This window comes from Triticum urartu, chromosome 3 (assembly GCF_003073215.2).
Source record: "Triticum urartu cultivar G1812 chromosome 3, Tu2.1, whole genome shotgun sequence".
Taxonomy (NCBI): Eukaryota; Viridiplantae; Streptophyta; class Magnoliopsida; order Poales; family Poaceae; genus Triticum; species Triticum urartu.
Window position 1 is genome coordinate 542,257,865 of NC_053024.1, and position 15,483 is coordinate 542,273,347.

At 44.8% G+C, this 15,483-nt stretch overlaps 1 long non-coding RNA gene across 13 annotated transcripts; it reads left to right on the plus strand.

Moving 5' to 3' along the window:
• Positions 1-493: 493 nt before the first annotated feature.
• LOC125544862 lies at positions 494-8,675 on the plus strand. Of its 13 annotated transcripts, none has more exons than XR_007299769.1 (10): positions 495-940; positions 1,485-1,549; positions 1,705-1,873; positions 2,972-3,081; positions 3,532-3,623; positions 5,078-5,133; positions 5,212-5,808; positions 6,291-6,674; positions 7,915-8,007; positions 8,147-8,675. It is a non-coding gene; the product is annotated as an uncharacterized LOC125544862 (long non-coding RNA). The 13 variants fall into 13 exon arrangements; XR_007299770.1 differs by having other exon boundaries at positions 7,915-7,998; XR_007299762.1 differs by having other exon boundaries at positions 496-940; positions 6,291-6,448; positions 6,524-6,674; positions 7,915-8,675.
• The last annotated feature ends 6,808 nt before the right edge of the window (positions 8,676-15,483 follow it).

Here is a 15,483-nt window from a genome sequence, read left to right on the forward strand (position 1 = left end):
ATGACTGTTACATGATCGATCGCATCCGGCATAATTTTTCATCACCGATCCAATGCCTACGAGCTTTTCCTGTATTGTTCTTCGCTTATTTACTTTTTCGTTGCTACTGTTACAATCACTACAAAACCCAAAAAAATTACTTTTGCTATTGTTACCTTTTGCCACCATTACCACTAATATCATATTACTTTGCTACTAAATACCTTACTGCAGATATTAAGTTTTCAGGTGTGGTTGAATTGACAACTCAGCTACTAATGCTTGAGAATATTCTTTGTCTCTCCTTGCGTCGAATCAATAAATTTGGATTGAATATTCTACCCTCGAAAACGGTTGCGATCCTCTATCTCTACTCCTAATGGAGCAGTTGGTAGTCTCCGCCGGTCAATTTTCATCCCATCATTTTCGTCCGGTTTTTTTCATAGATTAACCTTGATAGATTTTTTTCGGTCCACCAACTCCCCTCCGTTGGTTTTACGGTCGCGACAGATCCGGTGGACTCCCTCTGTCCATCCCTCACTAGCCCCTACCTCGTCTCCCGTCTCCAGGGGCAGCCGTCTGCATCTCGTTCCCCTCTCCCTCCGACATGGCCGCCCCCATCCACCGCCCACCCCCGCCGCCGCTGCCCTCACCCTCTCCCTGCCCAGGCCCCACATCAAGCAGCGGCCATGGCGTTCCCGGCCGCCGTGGTGCGTGATTCCCACCTCTACCTCTGCCTCGCCGTGGATGGGAAGGAGATCGGAATCCTCCATGGACGGACGCACTGATGGGGGTCTCGTCTGACGACGGAGGCGGACCACCAGGAGGAGTTGCCGTGAGACGACACCGACGGTCGGCTCCTTCTCCACAACAACACAACACCGACCGTGGGGACTCCCGTTCTTCCACCCTGATGGCCTCTCCTCCGGCGCCCCTGTTCTTCTTCCACTCCAGCACGATGGTAAGCCACCGGTTCCCTCCTCTACTCCACTCTACTTGCAATATCTTTCAAGTTTCTATATCACCTAAAAAAGGCCGGTCTGAACCAGAGAAACACGTTTCAGTTCTGTAGGCTTTCAGTTTTTATAGCTTCTCAACAAGTGCTAAATTAGCCCTGCTCTTGTCTATACCAGCTATTCCTACAAGGGTTCTTGACTTCTTGTATGTGCGAAATTTTGTGAAAAAAAACTGTTCTTGACACATCAATGTGTTTGCAGCTATTTACTTGATGAGACAAGGATGCGAAAGTGTTTCCAACTTGTCATGACATCAAAGCCTCTGTTGTACATGTGTCAAGGATGAGATTCACATGATAATTTGTTTTGTTTGGGCCTTATGCTGTACTGTATACAACTGAATTACTTTTTGTGTTTTATGATTTAGTCAGTAGCCAATCAATGTCAGTGATAATATGTATCTTGTGATTCTTTCTTCGTGTGCCGGTCATGGTTCCCAGATGCGGTTTAGATTTGTGATTCCCTGACGAGGTTCCCTCACACACGCAGGTGCACGACAGAGCCGGCTGCGTGTGGTGCGTGCGGGGGGATTCTTCTTCCACTCTGGCAATCTGGTAAGCCACTGGTTCCCTACCTGCTCTACTCTGCTCCACTGTTCTTGTACAAGTTTCAGTTTTTCAATGATTTTTTATAAGCTAAAAAAGTCAGCTCTGAACAAATGCGACGTGAGACTCACACTCAAATTTTCTGTGTTTTATTTATGATTTAGAGAGCAGCCAAGCAAGGTTATTGAGATATGTATCTTGCGATTCTTTGTGTGCCGGTTACATCTGCGGGTACGGCTGCACGAGTTCATGTCTGTCATTCACACATGCAAATTGTGATGCCTGCTGCTTGCGACAGTTTCGCCCCTGTTCTTCTTCTACTCCGGCAAGATGGTAAGCCACCGGTTCCCTCCTCTGCCTTGCTCTGCTCTACTATACTTGCAATGCCTTTTCTTATTTCTATCACCTAAAAAAGGCATCAGAGAAACATGTTTCAGTTTTATAGGCCCTCAAGTGCTAAATTAGCTCTGATCTTGTCCATATCAGTGATTCCTACAAGATTCTTGTATGTGCCATATTTTGTAAAAAACTCTTCTTCACGGATCAGATTGTTTGCAGCTATTTACTTGACGATAGAATGATGAGATTCGCATCAAAGTGTTTGCAACTTTTGATGTGTCAAGGGTTCTTGACACATCAAGGCCTCTGCTGTACATATGTCAAGGATGAGATTCACATGATGATTTGTTTTTCCTTATGCTGTATATAACTGTTTTTTTGCGTGTGTTATGATTTAGTCAGTAGCCAATTAATGTTAGTGATATATGTATCTTGTGATTCTTCGTGTGGCGATCATGGTTCGCTGATGCGGTTTCGATTTGTGATTCCCTGGCGAGGTTTCCTCACACATGCAGGTCCACGACAGAGCCGGCTACATGTTGTGTGTGTGTGCGCGCGGGGGGGGGGGGGGGGGGTTTTTTGGTTCGCTGATGCGGTTTCGATTTGTGATTCCCTGGCGAGGTTTCCTCACACATGCAGGTCCACGACAGAGCCGGCTACATGTTGTGTGTGTGTGCGCGCGGGGGGGGGGGGGGGGGGGGGGGGGGGGGGGGGGGGGGGTTCTCCTTCCACTCCGGTAATCTGGTAAGCCACCGGTTCCCTCCCTGGTCTACTCTGCTCCACTATTCTAATGGGTTGATTTTAGTGCTGACAAATAACTTATATTCCTGTATGCCTTCTATTTTCTCCTTAAAACTTATATTCCTGGTAGATCCACTGATAGTCAAAAAGGAGGATTATGATAATTGAGCAGACTGTTTCTTCTCAATTATTTGCTAATTTTGTTTTTGTTTTGACAAATAACTTTCTTACATTTACTGTGGTAAATATTCACATTGGTATATTGCAAAATGTCATGGTAAAGGAAAAAGTCCCTCCCTGATGAATCATTTCAGAGTTATCTAATTACTTATACAATGGACTTCTTTTCAGGATTCAAACTTGGTTCTGAAAAGCACACCACAGAGGTCACCGTGAAGAAGTCTGGAAGCCTGCTTATAAATTCTGGGATACAAGGATACTCCCTGCTAAAGATAACTCAGGTGTTTCTTTCACTAACTTGTCTTGGTCCTTTTGCCACCATTCCCAAAGAAACGGACCTTGTAGTTCCTGCTAAATTCTGGACTCTGCATATTTCTCCAACTCTGCTTGAGCTCTAATATGATAGGGATTTATAGGAGATTATTAAGTACGAAGGCATCTGTAGCCTTACCAGAAGTTTTTCCATGGTTGATGGGATATGAGACGGTCCTTGTAGAAGACCATTGAAATAAGAATGGGCATGCTACAGCTATGTCAATATGTCATGTATTCATTCTTTTTGGGATCGAATGCAACATGTCAGCAGGCAGGAACTTTGTTAGATGTAGTGTCACATAAGCAAAATTATTTAATTAGTTTTAGCTGAAGCGAAACTGTTTTACTTTAGTATTACGGAAATAGGCTTCAGGTGCAAGTAATAAATACTGAATTCTCATCACTATCTATCTCAGTCTGGATTTGAAGGATTCATGAGGGATCGCTACACTCTTCTTCCTGAAACAAGAGAAAGAATTGTAGCTACAGAAGTAACTGCTTGGTGGAGGTTTGGGCACTCTTCCCCATCTGCCTGAAATGTTCTCTTTTTGCACAATGCTGATGGTCATTCAACCCTTTTATTTATTGTCCATAGTAATTCTTCAATTCAAGGCGACAAATCAAGTGTCAGTATTACTATGATATTTTTAAGTTGGACTGTCGCTTGTTTGTCCAGTGGAGTAGCACTTCTATTGCTGTTGGTCTTGGACAAGCATAGTTCTTTTACACATACTGTTGCCAGTATCTTTTGGGTTTTCAAGCTAATATGAGCCATGTTACAAGTTATGTAGAGGAGCTCATGACAAATTATTAGCTTTTAAATTGCATGTCTACTCCAATACATGTCAAAGTACTACCTTTTATATGCGCACAGTGTATATTCCGCAGGCTGCACACATCTTAGAAACTTTTCGGTGCTTGCTTACTACTCGCTCTGTCCCAAAATAAGTGTCTCAACTTTGTACTAACTTTAATATAAAGTTATATTAGAGTTGAGACACTTATTTTGGGACGGAGGGAATACAACTTTGTCTAAAAGCTTCCTTCCCTGTACTTTTGGCATAGCTTAGATTTTTGTTGTCACCTCTCTTGGGCATTAGGGCATGTCCTACAGCTCAAAGCATTTTTGATCTGATCCTAATCCGCTGTGTTTTGGGCTTATGGATTTCTTAAAATTCGTTTACTTAAGAATACAGTTTCCGGTGTTTACTGAATATAATGTGCTTTCTTTTGCATACTTTTGGTAGTTTTTCCGAACGATTGATCACATAGATGGTTCTGGATGGCCAGATATATCCACTTAATACACTGTGCTAATAGTTTTGCCTTATAGCACACTATCTATGCTAATAGTTTCGCCTTATAGTGCACTACCTGTGCTTAAATAGTTTTGTAGACATTTGAAGCCTCTTGGCTGAAAAAGTTCAATCTACTAGGTGCATGATGAAGGATATGAAAGTTGTAGCAAAAGGACTTGCTGATGCTTCCAATGATTTAAGCTAATACTATAAAGCATTGCATCTAATACATATTCTTTATAAATAAATAAGATTTGGTATTTGGTTTAAGTCCAAAGTTTGCTTGAAAGAAGTTTTGGAAGCTGATTTTTTTCTGTCATGTCTACTAGGAACAAAAAGGAAATGCCTACATGTCAAATCCTCATATGCAACACGGATGTCTTGTATTTATGGGATTGTTCTCATGTGATAGTTTTTCCTATGTAATATGAACTTATATAAAGGCACAAGATTGCTCTTCATTTTTTGCAGACCCAATAGAGGTGCATAGAGAAGAGACTTGATTAGTCTACACTATGTCTTGTTGATTGCAAATACCACTTTGACTCATCTCATCCCCTCGATTCATGCTCGTTTTCTTTATTTTGGTTGTTGATCCATATATTGGATGCCCTCAGACGTAGCACAATGTCAATGCTGACATATGAGTTTTTTCTCTTAGCAGATGAGAGGCTGGAATGTTCCATCCAAATAGTTTAATCAGAAACTGCACTGGCAAAGGTGAGTGAGCACTAATCCATCATTATATGCCTGCTGATATGAGTTGCTCAAATGATTAAAATTGTGTTTGCGCTCCAGGTCTAGAGGATGTAGAGGAGCTCCAGTTTGATCCTAAGGATGGCATTGCTTTTTTTCTTCTTATGCTCCAGTTTGCAGCAGCATCTCCGACACCCTCTCGACGAATTGCAGGTAGATTGTAGCTGAGGATGCGGCGATGACCACCGAGGTATGCCCTTCTCTCCTTGACCTTCATGCTGGCTTCAACAAGGCCGAAAGATCTTCAGTCTTTTACAAGGTCAACCCCGCCTTCCTTGCAATCAATCTGCTGGCGACAGTAGAAATTAACAGTCCTTTGTATGTGTTTCTACATGGTGGATATACGTGCATGACCGGAGTGCATGCTCGGTGGCAGAAGCATCAGGGTGCTCCACGCTCAACATCTTCTCAGCATAGCTGCTCGATCAGTAGTTTTGATTGATCTATTTGATAATTTAAGCCATCCAGTTGATGTTCTTGGTTCGCTCATGCTCTTTTCTTATGTTGTTGTTTAATCACTATTGGCTTGGATATTCTCTATAGCATCTCAACAATTCACTGCAACTGGCCAGGTTATTCTGTATATTTGATACTGTACGAGAGTAGCAGTCGGACTCAAAAAATCACAACATTCTGCAGGTACAGCAACCACTTGACGCCGAGCCTTGATCTCATGTTATATGAGTAGGTTATAAATTTTTAGTAACTAAATTCACATTAGTTTTTGAAGCACAAATTGATGTCTGTAAGTTATTTAGGATAACATTTTGCTCCATTTGGTAGATATATAACAAGACAATATAGAGGGATGTAGAGAGCTATTTTTTTGTTGAAATAAATAGTGGAAACGGTTGGCTTTAATCAGATATGTTTGCTGAAATCCATTTGGATATTTTTTCTCTTTTCTTAGCTTGGTCGCACATGGATCAGCTTAGTGTGTCTACCTTTTTCACTAAAGTGTGGATATTTATGTATAGAGTAAAACGTGTCCATGCTATTTATTTTCCATAGTCATTGTTGCCTATACCATATTTAAATTGTTGTCTTTATTGTCCTTATCTGATGATAGCCCATTGGGAAATGAAAGAAAGTGGGTTAAATACTTTGTTTCTTTATTTTAGGTCCAAATTTACATTGATCGTTTAGTGGTTCATCGAAATTCTTCTGCCTATGACTTTGAAATTGGCCAGTAAAAGCCAACATCCACCCTCTTCACAGCCGCAGTCAGGGATTCGTTCATTTTAGTGTGAGTAAGGATGGGAACATTGATCTATATATGGTAATATTTCATGCTGATTTCATTTCTCATTTCATTGATCATCCGTGTTACTCCTTTGACAAATGATATTTATAGTACTTCTGGATGACAAAGACTTTGAGTTCTGTGTGAAGCTCCAAAAGGAATACCTATAAGACTCCTTCATCAACTTAGTAAGATTGCATATGCCCTTTGCGTTGCACAGGTCCAACGCCTCGCTCCTCTACTCATAGTGAAAAAAACTTAGGTACTCTGAAATTTATCTTTTCTTCCCCTCATGCTTTGTTAGGTTAGATCAATAGTTTTATCTTATTGGACCTGTGCATTTTGAGAGTCCGAAATGGGAACATTAAATTTACTTGGACCCTATCTTATTCTCATATCTGTAACTAGCTTTGCTTGTCATTTAGAAGGGATGACCTAAGGAGTAGAGAGATTCGAGGCAATCAAAATCCTGCATATGTATGTTTACATGCGTTTGATAATCCTATGCCAGGGCCACATATATAGGGACATTCAAAATTCTACACCAGGTTTACGTATATAGGGACATATTCAGCTGAGGTTCACGTATATACAAACCTGAAACTGTATGCTTCAAACCGGATGTGGCAGTAATCCACTCATCATGCAAAACAAAACAAAAATCTGTTACCTAGCATGTATTTGTTTGTACAGATGATGCAATGTACTACATTTTGTTTGCATAATACATCACCTAGCATGTATTTTTTATAATCGAGCACCGCGACGAATCTGTTATTTACCTTAGGAGGGTAAGAAAAAACACAATCAATGACATTATACATAATTCTAGACATTGTTTTAGAGTATGTTCTGAAGTATATTTTTCTTCCAGTAAATGTTGGAAATGTCTATGTACTTTTTTCTCCCAATATGTTATGGTCATCTTCCTGCTATGCATATAAATTTCATGGCCAGCTTACCAGCTGGTGGTTGGCGATCCTTTCTATCTTCTTCCTCGCCGGCTCGATAAATCTCTTGGTTTCCTTCTCCTACCACTATTCCTCCCTTGTGCTCTGTAACTCGGCCATTGATGTGGCTGTTAGTAATAAGACGGTAATATTTGTTTTATAGAAATACTTGTTTTTTTGCGGGTGTTTAGAAATACTTGTTAGTTGCACAGGTGTACCCTGCAAGGAATAATTTTACAATGGAAATGCATATCTGTTGAATTGATGACTAAACAAGTTTGCGGGCACATCTCTGAAAATACAAGCAAATACAGACATAGATTTAAGGGTTCTCATTCATTTAAATCTCAATGTTGAGAGAAGCCGATCTCTGGATATGAGTATTTTCTTCCCTGTTTGCGTGATTGTTTAATTGAATGGATAACTGTGTCTCCTGAATATTGTCCCATATAATTGTTTTAAATCTACCGAATTAGTTCTCTAAATCAGTTGATATTTTGCAAAGCTTCAAGCTTTAGTTTTTGCACTTAATGACATCAATTGTTTGTGCAGATTCAAGATTTATTTCTGTACTGGATGATAGCAGTGATTAGTGATTACTGTCACATGCTGCTGTTGTCATCCATATCTCCTCAGGTGCCTTAGGTTTGTGATGCGAAAGTTGTTCTACATATGTAAATTGCTCTGTTCTTCTTTCGCCAAATACATTAATAAGCCCGCGATACACTTTGCTTCTTTTTTTATCTAATGTCTATTTGTAGACTAAGTGTTTTATTTATGATAGTGGATTTCTGGCGTACATGTGAATATCTCATGTATATACAATCAGTACACTCACCTGAACGAGAATGTTAGCAAGCAGAGCGGGGTTGCGTCTTGTCCTTCTAGCGTCGAAGGTCCGGTGCACCCATGGGTGTGCCTTTGCTGGTTTCTGACTGTCACAAAGAAGTCAGAGCTGTGGGCGGCGAGGCCACTGCGGCAACGATGACTATGAGAACAGTTTTCAGCAAGCGGTGCTCCCCGAATGTTGCGTTGAACTACGTCATTGCGTGGCTTGCAATCTTCTCCTATGAAGCCCGTATGCAAAATTGAAACTGTCATGTCCTCGATGTTGTGCTCGACTATTCATTGTTGCTTTGTGGCTCCGTGCTTCCTCTCCACAGTTATATCGTTTTTTGTGATGTAATCTTATTAGTGGTTGGGTCATCCATGCGAGCCCCTTCTGAAGTTTGTAGTCTAGGTTAGATACATCCGTATGTAGACAAATTGAAGACAAATAATATGGAAAGGAGGGAGTATATTATTTGACTCAAGCACTCACAACCAACGCACTACACTCATGCACGTGAAATACAATTGTATTTTGATCAATATCCCTGTGTAAGTTTGTTGTTTGGAGGCAATCACGTATGAATTGAAGAGAGGTGAATACTTGATCTTCATGAGATCTTGTTCTCTAAAAAAAATGATATATTTGATTTTTTCTTCCCATTGCATTGGGTGTTTTAGAGTTTTCTACTGACACCAGGTTCATGGCATTGTAAAAGAAATATTGATTTAAGATAAACCAAACTTTTTCTATTTACAATCAACTTATTATTGAAGGTTGCATCAATGATGTTATTATTGCTAAAATTAAGATGTGCATTACAAGTCTAAGCCATTGTAAGCTTTGTGTACCTTGTACTATTTAATCATGGATGGTATGTATTTGGTGGCGAGCGATACGGCTGGTTAAAGACACGAAGATTGCCGAGAAGGAAAGTGGAATAGAGTTTCTATTTGTCACTATATGATGGAGAATAGATGCCACCATGCTTATAATATTTATTGTTATTATTCTATGGCAATGCACAAGCATTCGACATGTGCCCATAGCAACGCATGGGCATTCTACTAGTACTCGTGGGTTATCAGTGGGTTGTGCCCACCTCGGGTGCCCCCGGACCACCTCTTTGCTCTATAAATAAATCCAAAAATCCCAGAACCCTAGGGGAGTCAACGAAATATTCATCCAGCCATCGCAGAGTCCGGAACCACCAGATCCAATCTAGACACCATCTCGGATGGGGTTCACCGCCTTCATTGGTGCCTCTTCGATGATGCGTGAGTAGTTCTTTGTAGACCTTCGGGTCCGTTGTCACATCCCTAGTTCTGGTATGACCTAGGCTAGCCTTCATGTTTGCATCATGTTTAAATTTCATTTAAATTTGAAATGGGGATTTGGGAAACCCTCAGAAATCATTCTGGAAATGACCCAGATAAAAAAAATTGCTCCAAAAAGGTCCAAGAAAATGTTCATGTTACTCTCTGAAAATATTGGTCAGAGGTAAAAATCAAACCAATATTTTTAGGAGCTCATAAGTATTTATTTTGGGCATTTAGAATTAATCCAGTAATTATTTGCATTGGATAAATATTTTTATATATATATATAATATTGTCCAATAATTCTGATTTTTGGTGAGAGGCTTTGGAATAATCCCTTAGGCCCCTGCAAAAATTGTCAGAAGAAAATAAAATGATTTAGTATTTTATTAAATCAGAAACAAATGTCAGAAATTAGAAAAGAAAACAAAAATGGAGAAAAGCTCACCTGGCCTTACCTGCCTGGCAGCCCAGCTGGCGGCCCAGCTCCTCTAGCCGGCCCAGCCGACTGGCGATGCTAGTCGTCCTCCACCTCCCGCCAGGAGGACGCGCGCGCGTGGCCACCGCGCACGAGCACACGCCGGCCACCTCCTGCTTCCCCGCTCGCCGCTGGAGGCACCCGACGACGCCACGCACCCCCCCTGAACACCGCTCACTCTCCCCAGCCCTCTCCTCTTCTCTCCCTCGCTTTCTCGCTCACGGCCGAGCGCTGCCGTCGCCACCGGCCACCGTTGCCGCAGCCATCGCCTCCCCCTCGTCCTCTCTCCGTGTCTGCGAGCTCTGCCACCTCGCCCTGAAGCTCTCCGTCGAGCCACGCGCCTCGGGAGGCCCTGGAGCGCCTCCATCGCCGCCGTCTTCATCTCCGGCCGCCGTGGATCCCCATCGCCGCCCCGCCGTCTCCAGTGCATCCCCGAGCTCGCCGTCAAGCCCACCGAGACCGCTGTGAGCTGCTGCTCCTCCTCCCCCTCTCTGTTTGCTCGCTTGCATGCCGTAGCCGCTGCCTCGCCGATGACCGTGACCGTCGCCCCCTGAGCTCATCGCCGACGCAGCTCCGGTGACCAAATGGTCGCCCCGGCAAGTCCAAACCTTTCCCCGCACCACGCAGAGGCCGTAGGTGCTACGCCCGCATCGCCACGCCCACTGCAGCTTCGAACCCGAGCTCGACCGAACTCCGGCCGCCGCGGACTTGCTCGCCGTCGTTGGCTCCGGCCACCATAGGCCCGGCCTCCACCACCACTAGATGCGCGCCTGCAAGAGCTCTCCAACGAGCCCAAGAACAGCCTCACCCGTGCCTTGTGGGCATTTTCTGAGCTGCGCCGCCGTCTCGGGCCTCGCCGGCGGGTTTGACCCGCTGACCGGGGTTGACCCTTGTGACGCCCGGATAATTAAGCTACAGTAACTTTCTACTAATGATGCCACGTCACCTCAATTACTGTTGCTAATCTCGCGTTAGTTCAGAACCGATCCAAATTCAACTTTAAATTAAAGTCAACCGATAAAGTTTTCAAACATTAAAACTAAAATGTTCTAGAGGTGGAAAATAATCCATAATAAATATTGGAGGAGAAACCACATTTTTATAATGTGTTTGCGTGTTCCAAAATTAATAAAACATTGATTTAAATGTTTAGTTAAATGCCTTTTTATTATTTTGAAATACTAAACTATTCTATTTAGTAGTCAAACTTGTTATTGCAGAGGCTTATATTACAACACTAATTTAGGTGCCAATTGTGTATTTTACAAACAAAAATGAATTGAACAATAAATAAAATAGAGAAGAAAATAAGTAAAACAGGAAGCAAAAACTAAAATAAAAATAAAGGCCACCCCCTCTCACTCATGGGCCACAGCCCACCAGGCCACCACCTAGGCCGGCCCCACAGCCCAGCTCGCTCCCCCCCCTAATCCCCACTACCTCGAACCCTAACCCAAGTGCGCCCCACTCCCCCCACGTCGCTCGATCCCCACCCTCTCCCTCCAGCGCCGCCAGGGGAGAGCCCCACACACGAACCCCCACTCTCTCTCGTCTCTCTCCTAGCTACGCTCGCCCTCGACGCCATTGCCGAACCGCCCCACCTCACACCGGCGCTCCACCGCCACACCAGCGCCGCCCCGTCCTCACCTCCTCCCGACTGGCGCCCAGCGCTCGGCGCCCCCACCCCATCGCCGCCGCCACCGGATCGCCCACCACCTTGTCGCACCGCCTCCAGGCCGGATCGCCCCGTCCTCGACCTCCTCCTCGACGGATCTGCGTCGTCGACCCGTCGTCCGACCCCGACTCCTCCCCGAGCATGCCTCGCTCAACTACAGGGCTTTGTGAGCCCCCTCCCTTCTTCTCTCTGCCTCCCTCACCCGCTCGCTAATTCGCCGTGGCCGCGCCGTGCTCGCGGACACTGCCGCCCGCGCCTCGCTGCTCGTAGTGGCCGCCAGCTCCCGCGCCATGCGCCCCTCCCCTGTGCTCCACTACTTCCCGCCGACCCCCCTTCACTGCCCTGCACCACCACAATCGCGTCGCGCGCACGCCGCGGCTCGCCGTCACACCATCACTTGTGCGCCTCGCGTGCACGCGCTCGCCGCCTGCCCCGCTCTGCCTCTTCTGCAGTCGTCGGCGCCCGCCGCTCCCTCTAGCTGCGGCCGCCCTGCCAACACGCGCCCGGGTCCGGCGACCCGGTGTCCCCAGCCCCGCTCGAGCGTCCCCGCCGTTGCTTCCATGCCCGTAACACCGGGTGCCCGTAAGGCCCCCAAGGCCTATGACAGGGGGCCCCACCCCAGAACGAATTAAAAAAAAGAAAGGAAAAAAAAGAATGTAAAAAGATAAATAATAAATAATTAAATTAATTAATTAATTAATTAAGTTAATTAATCCTACTTAATTAAACTAATTAAACCTGATTAGATTAACCTAACCATTAACTAAACAACCAATGACATGTGGGCCCCAACCGCAGTTGACCCAGTCAACTGCACAATTGACTGCTGACGTCAGCATGATGTCATGCTGATGTCATCATTTACTATTCTGGATAATGTTGATTTAAATAATTAAATAAATCCTAAAAACGATTTCAATCTTTTAAAATTAATATAAAATGAACCGTAGCTCGGATGAGAAAACTTTGTACATGAAAGTTGCTCAGAACGACGAGACGAATCCGGATACGCAGCCCGTTCATCCGCCACGCATCCCTAACATAGCGAACACGCAACTTTCCCCCTCTGTCTCCTTTGTTCGAAAACGCAAAACACCGGGGATATTTTCCTGTATGTTTCCCCCCTTCACCGGTATCACCTCATACCACGTTAGGGCACCCCTACCACCGCTACTTGCCATGTCATGCATCGCCATGCATTTGTTTGCATTATATTTATTGTTTCTTCCCCCTCTTCTCTCGCTAGACACCGAGACCGACGCCGCTGCTACCCAGTATGACTGCGGAGTTGACGACTCCTCTCTCTTGCCAGAGCAACCAGGCAAGCCCCCTCCCTTGATCACCATATATCGCCTACTCTTCTCTATACTGCTTGCATTAGAGTAGTGTAGCATGTTACTGCTTTTCGTTATTCCTATCCTGATGCATAGCCTGTCCTTGCTACTACTGTTGTTACCATTACCTGCTATCCTATTGCTTAGTATAGGATGCTAGTGTTTCATCAGTGGCCCTACACTCTTGTCCGTCTACCATGCTATACTACTGGGCCGTGATCACTTCGGGAGGTGATCACGGGCATATACTATATACTTTACACAGTTACATTACCTGTGGTACTGTTCGGAGTTGGGGGCTGAAGGGGCAGGTGGCTCCATCCCGGTAGAGGTGGGCCTGGGTTCCCGACGGCCCCCGACTGTTACTTTGTGGTGGAGCGACAGGGCAGGTTGAGACCACCTAGGAGAGAGGTGGGCCTGGCCCTGGTCGGTGTTCGCGGATACTTAACACGTTTAACGAGATCTTGGTATTTGATCTGAGTCTGGCTACTGGCCTATACGCACTAACCATCTATGCGGGGATAGTTATGGGCGCTCGACGTCGTGGTATCAGCCGAAGCCTTCGTGACGTCAGCGACTGAGTGGCGCGCGCCGGATTGGACCGTAAGCCTGCTCTTGTATTAAGGGGGCTAGTTCTGCTTCCGGCCGCGTACGCAACGTGCAGGTGTGCAATGGGCGATGGGCCCAGACCCCTGCGCCATAGGATTTAGACCGGCGTGCTGACCTCTTTGTTGTGCCTAGGTAGGGCTGCGACGTGTTGATCTTCCGAGGCCGGGCATGACCCAGGAAAGTGTGTCCGGCCAAATGGGATCGAGCGTGTTGGGATATGTAGTGCACCCCTGCAGGGAAGTTAATCTATTCGAATAGCCGTGATCTTCGGTAACATGACGACTTGGAGTTGTACCTTGACCTTATGACAACTAGAACCAGATACTTAATAAAACACACCCTTCCAAGTGCCAGATACAACCGGTGATCGCTCTCTCACAGGGCGACGAGGGGAGGATCATCGGTTAGGATTATGCTATGCGATGCTACTTGGAGGACTTCAGTCTACTCTCTTCTACATGCTGCAAGACGGAGGCTGCCAGAAGCGTAGTCTTCGACATGATTAGCTACCCCCCTCTTATTCTGGCATTCTGCAGTTCAGTCCACTGATATGGCCCTTTACACATATATCAATGCATATGTAGTGTAGCTCCTTGCTTGCGAGTACTTTGGATGAGTACTCACGGTTGCCTTGTTCCCCCCTTTTCCCTTTTCTCTATCCGATTGCTGCGACCAGATGACGGAGCCCAGGATCCATACGCCACCTTCGACGATGACTCCTACTACTCTGGAGGTGCCTACTACTTCGTGCAGCCCACTGACGACGACCAGGAGTAGTTTAGGAGGATCCCAGGCAGGAGGCCTGCGCCTCTTTCGATCTGTATCCCAGTTTGTGCTAGCCTTCTTAAGGCAAACTTGTTTAACTTATGTCTGTACTCAGATATTGTTGCTTCCGCTGACTCGTCTATGATCGAGCACTTGTATTCGAGCCCTCGAGGCCCCTGGCTTGTATTATGATGCTTGTATGACTTATTTATGTTTTAAAGTTGTGTTGTGATATCTTCCCGTGAGTCCCTGATCTTGATCGTACACATTTGCGTGCATTATTAGTGTACGATTGAATCGGGGGCGTCACAACCCTCCCCCCTTGTGTCACTGACGCATGGCCCACCCCCTGACAACTTTAGTTAGTATTAGATTAACACTAATTAACCTAGGTTAGTTACCTAGTTAGTCACTGACCAGTGGGCCCGGCGCCCACTAATCCTAATTAGACTAAATAAACCCCCTGTTAACTAACTGAGTCACTGACGTGTGGACCCCACACGTCAGGTTTGACTTGGTCAGCGCCTTTGACCTGCTGACGCAATGCTGCTGTCATGCTGACGCAATACATCATTTTCTGGTATTAAAATAAATTAGGAAATTCCAGAAAATGATATAAACTTCAAAAATTCATATAAATTCAACCGTAGCTCAGATTGAAATAATTTATATATGAAAAATGATTAGAAAAATCCAATCTATCCATCTATACCATTTTCATGAATGACAAACCAACTTATACCTACTGCATAAGTGAAACACTAAAATGGCTTATATAAAGAGCTTATTTTAGAGATGCATTTGATTCTTTGGTTCAAATGGATTTCATCCAAATAAAAGCCAGTTGCATTAGCTCAATCAGCATCACATATTCATGCCATGATCATGCATCATATTGTTGCATATGCTTGTCTTTGATTATCGACACCGTTCCTTCTCGATAGGTCCTGCTCCGGAGACCGATCCAGAGTACCTGTCAGAGGAGCAGTGCCCCCCTGTTGATCTACCAGGCAAGCAAACCCCCTTGTTCATTCCGATACAATCCTACTCTCTCGCACCTGCTCTCTTTTATTGCATTAGGACAACAACGATTCAACTGCTACTTTATGCTG